Source organism: Balaenoptera musculus, chromosome 12 (genome assembly GCF_009873245.2).
Source record: "Balaenoptera musculus isolate JJ_BM4_2016_0621 chromosome 12, mBalMus1.pri.v3, whole genome shotgun sequence".
Classification (NCBI taxonomy): domain Eukaryota; kingdom Metazoa; phylum Chordata; class Mammalia; order Artiodactyla; family Balaenopteridae; genus Balaenoptera; species Balaenoptera musculus.
The window spans coordinates 8,133,760-8,138,948 of NC_045796.1; positions in this window are offsets into that span (position 1 = coordinate 8,133,760).

Here is a 5,189-nt window from a genome sequence, read left to right on the forward strand (position 1 = left end):
TAGTTTGCATTTTCTCGACTTTACATAAATGGATTCGTATAATATGGACTCCTTTTGAGTGGATGTTTTCACTCAAAATAATTATTTTGGGATTCATCCACACTGTTACATGTATCAATGGTTCGTTCCTTTTTCTGGCTGAGTAATATTCTATTATACCACCATTTGTTTACCCATTCACCTGGTCTCTCTATTCTGTTCCATTGATCTATTCATCTGTCTTTCTATCAATGCCACACTGTTTTGATTACAGTAGTAGAATTTAAGGTGGGATGAGAAAATGCTTTAAAAATGCCCCTGAGGTCCATTCCATGCAGGAGAGTCTGCAGGTTCCTCTTTCTTTCCCAGGACAATGAAAAAGCCTTTGTTCTCCTCCCAGAGGGCAGCAGGGTCCACCTTTTGCTTAAATGGTCTTAGAACAGTTGCCACACAGGTTGCAGCAGAGAATATTCTGGGCTTCTGTGGAGAATATCAGTGTGGGAAACTGCAGAAAATTGCCCCATCATTTGCTCCTTGCTCCCTAAACCAGCACCTGAGCCAAACTAAGAGCAAACCCAGTGACCTGGTGCAGCCCCTCCCTCAGGCAGGGAGGAGCATTCTCCTTCAGGAACGAGCCCTGCTGGTGTTCCCAGCACGGGGTCACCCAACTGGACACTTGCTAGCAGTTTCTCTAGAGATGTGCAGATGATAGGAGACTGAAATTAGCCATTAAAATACAATTTGAGAATGTTAAAGAATCCATTGCCCTATCTCCTTTCCTTCCCTGTCCCTCTTCCAACAACACTCCCAATCCCTCTGCTTTGAAAATTGTGAGCCAGTTATGTACTAAAAAGGAAATAGAAAAAAGAGGCTGTCTTTCGTCTCCCCACACCCTGTGGGCACCGTACTGACTCTCTGTGTCAGCCTTGCGACTGCGTGCTGCGAAGCTTTGAGCCATAAGGGAAGGAGTGTCTCTGGAATCTCTCCGTACTATCTTCACAAACTGTCTGTAAATATAAAACTATTTTAAAATTAAAACATTATTTTTAAAAAGTCAACATAGCCATTTGAAAGGGAAGTTAGGGAAAGGGAAGATTTACTAAAATTGCTGAAAAATAACACTACAGTTCTAAAAAGTAACCATCCTCTCTGTTTTCATCTTCCCAACTGAAAATTGACCATTAACCTTCCATCTTCCAGATGCTCCTCTTTGATTGGGTATTTATTTCTTCAAGCTGTAAGATGGTCCTTAGATGCTCCAGGAAGCAGAAGCCTGAGTGTGTTTTTGTTTCTCCCCCACCCTTCTGGGTGAAAACACCCACCCATCTGTTACTCCTTCTCCCCAACGCTGATTGTGTCATTTTTCCTGGTTTAATCAGAGATAAGTAGAACAGATATTGAAAGCCTCCTCAAAGGAGAGTCTGGAGATGTTCAGTGCTCACAGAAGGTATGAAAGCATGGAATTTAAACATGAGAACTTCAGGCCGTTGTCATGGTCACCACTGTTCTTGTGTAATAAAGATGGAGGACTTAAAAACATCCATTCCCTGTGCTGGGAAGCAGGGTTGACAAGGCTGATACTGAAGAGTATCCCACTAATGGGATAATCCCACAAATGGATAAAGACAAAAACACAGGGTCTATCACCCACTAACACCAACCTGTCTCCTGGTTACAGCTTTGCCTGGGGGGAAGCTCATCCAGTAAACACAAGTGTCTAAATGAAAACAGAGTCCCTGGAATCTGACCCTGACTATACACACTACTGAGTGGAATTCCATGAAAGGCAGGTCTATCTTGGACCTCAACACAGTTATTACTTAAAAAAAAAAAAAATCACAAGGAGGAGTTCAGGTTCATACTGACCGCTGCATAGTACGTACAAGGGCAGCATCAATCTGAGACTTTGAGGTACTTACCAACAGAACAGGGAAGGTGTTAGATATTCACAGGTCAAGTCAATCCTTCCCTGTGTGAGCCCTGTGTAAGAATTGTGAGCGGCCCTTAGGTGACCCCCAAGGAAGCCCACCTCCTGGGGTTCATACCTTTGTGTGATCCCCTCCCCCTGAGTGTGGGCAAGACCTGTGACTCACTTGTAACCAAGAGAGCATGGCAGAGGTGATGGGATGTCGCTCCTTGATCAGTTTACCATATATTGATAAGATCCATCTTGCTAACAAACATGCTGGACACTTCATCACTGGCCTTGAAGAAGTGGCTGTGAAGTCAAGGGCCACAGTGAGCAGCCCATGAGACAGAGAACCATGGGTGCCTCTATTTTCAGAGAGCAGCCTCCAGCAAGAAGCCAAAGGCTTAGCCCTGTGACAAGAAGTAAATGAATTCTGCCAACCACCTGAAGGAGTGTGGGAACAAGCCTTACTCAGCCCCAGCTGACACCTTGACTACAGCCCAGGCTAAGGACCCAGCTAAGCCATGCCCAGACTCCTCACCCACAGAAACTCTGTGATGATGAATGTATGTTATTTTAAGTTGCTAAATTTGTGGCAGTTTGTTATGCAGCATTGCTGACTGATACAGGGGATGAGATATACTTTTGTGCCTTAGCCATCTTTACTTTAACATAAAAATTTCGTTCCTAAGAGGTCCCTTCATGCTATGAGAAGCATCCTTTCCGATTCCTTCCTGCCACAGAAGGGATCCCCAAATCCAGGCTTGTGGTGGAGCCCCATCTGAAAAACATGACAGTGGAAGAAGGGTGGTTCTCCAAAGGAAAGCCAGGGTCACATGACCAGAAGAAAAAGGAAACAGAAAGTGAATATCCCCAAAATAACAATTGCCCCCCGAGAGTCCAACCCACTTAATTTGACAGAGGAAGAAATAGGCCCCAAGAGGTAAATGGCTTCCAGAGTCCACACCCCATGACAGGGTCAGAAGCAAAACCACGTTTTCTCATCCCCAGTCCAGGACTCTTATCACTAGAGCACATTGTATGACTCATGTTTTTGGATGATCTTATTTCTCTGTTCCTTTAACCTATTTAGGCATATTTATTCAGTGAGAAAGCATTAAAATCAAAGTTAAATAATTCGTGAAAAGTTAAAAAAAATCCAACAGTGGAATCAGACTTGTTATTTGGAAGAGAAACGCCTATTTGGCTGCCCTTTTAAAACGTTTCCAACTGGTTTTTGCATACTTGGGACTTTGAATTACTCCCACAATCAAGAACAACGGAAGAGCAAACACGAACCTGTTAAAGACAGAGAGAAGAGAGAACGAAGCTTTTGGCTTCCATTTCTCTCTCTCTTTCCTTACACGCAAAACTCTTGGGGGTCTTTTCATATAAAGAGATGGACATGTAGGCTCTCTCACTGGAAGAAAGCTTTGAGCTCACAGAGTCAAATGCCCTCCAGTCTACATAAATGAATGAGTAGCTGCAGGGCCAGTTTGGTGCTGAGCATTCTGTGGGCTCGGTGGCTGAGGTCCCCTGCGGGCTTCCTTCCTTCAGCACGTGATTTCCGTCAAGCCCACCTGAGATGCAAGAGCACCGGGAGCTTCCAAAGGCAGCAGTAGATGTGACAGAGGCTTCCTGAGACCGGAACACAGCTGCTCGCTGCCCCGCAGCGGCCCTCGTGTCGCCAGAGCGGCTGCCTCGTGGACCGGAGCCCTTACGAGCAGCATGTCCCTGGTCAGGCCCTCGGAAAATAGCTTCTGGCACTTGCCTCCTGCACTGCTTCCTGCTTTTATTTCAGTAGGCATGCTCTTAGGGATGGCCACAGTTCCCCCAAGGCCAAGGGGCAGGGGAGGAGGGAGGTTGCCGATAGAGGAGAGGAGAGAAGTCTGAAGCCACATCCTGCTGTGTGACCCAGAGCAAGGCACCCTCTCTGAGCCTCAGCTTCTCCCGTAGAGGATAAAGGTAATGTCTGTTGCCCTACGACCTCTCCACGGGGAGCAAGTGAACTGACACGGGTGAGAGCCGCGCCCAAGGTGTGTAATAAACACCCAGTCAGTCTGAGCCGATTCCGCATCTCAGACACAGCTGAGGCCCGAGGGCTAAGAAGTCATCGTGATTGACGCTCTGCACCCCACGTTCTAAGTGCTGTTTGTATAATGGCGTTTAATCCTCACAACCACAGGCGAGATGAACACTATTACACGCGTCCCTGTTGTACAGATAAGGAAACTGGGTCACGGGGAGGGTGAGGTTTGGAGCAACCAGCTAGGGTGCTGCCACAGCCCGAACACAGACCCAGGCAAGGGGGCCCCCAATATCAGGTTCCTCATTACCATGTTCTGCCACCTCTTAGATAAATGCAATACCCCCCCAGAAGGGACCAAGCAGCCCAGGGACCCATCCTCCTCACCCTTATTTCCTCCCATTCTCCACCACCCTCTCCTTCAACGCTCTTTGGGTCTGGGATTCCTCTGTCTCACTCCAAGATCCCTAGCTTTTGACCCTCTCTGGACCCCTCCACGTTACAGCCTCCACTGGGTCACCTGCCCCTTTGGTATCCACTGAGACCTGTGGCTTTCTCTGCAGCCTGGGGATGGTCCATCTGGCCCAGGGCCCGAAAATGAGGAAGTAGGAAGACTGCCGTTGTTGATCATTTGGCAAAGGCTTCTTGGTGGCCCGTTGGAACCAATATAGAATGATCAGACATAAAGCGCCTGACCATGCTAATGTAGCAATGATGCCAGCCAATCACCAACAGATCTGACACCCTGGTGGTGAGTTTCCTTTCAGGTAAGCCCCAGGAGGAAAGAGACATGGCGCCAGAAGGAGATCACACCTGGGTTCTGATGTGCTTCGACACAGATTTTGTAAATGTCCCAACGAGACCTTGGGGAGAAGGAGCTGAGGGGCTGAGCATCCCCTTTCCAGCATCTGTGGAACCAGAGTCTTTAGCATCAGGCCAAGCTGTGGGACGTGTCATAGAGCCGTAATGTACTCCCTCCAAGTCACACTTAGGCGAACTTTTTTTTCATTTTGTCAAAAAGGTCTTTCAAGTTCATGACAATCTCTTTTGTCCCCCATAATTTTCAGTCTGATAAAGAGCTGGTGCGTTTCTGATTGTTGTCCAATACATTTCACAAATGGAAAACGCTATTTCTTGTAATGATGCTCGGAAAACCACATCTGATGATACAGTAGGAGTAGCTTTCAGTGTTGTCCCACCTGGAGATGTTGCCCAGGATGAGTCCTCATGGGCTGGCCATGCAGACTCCTGTCGTTTCTAACCAATTAGCTGCTG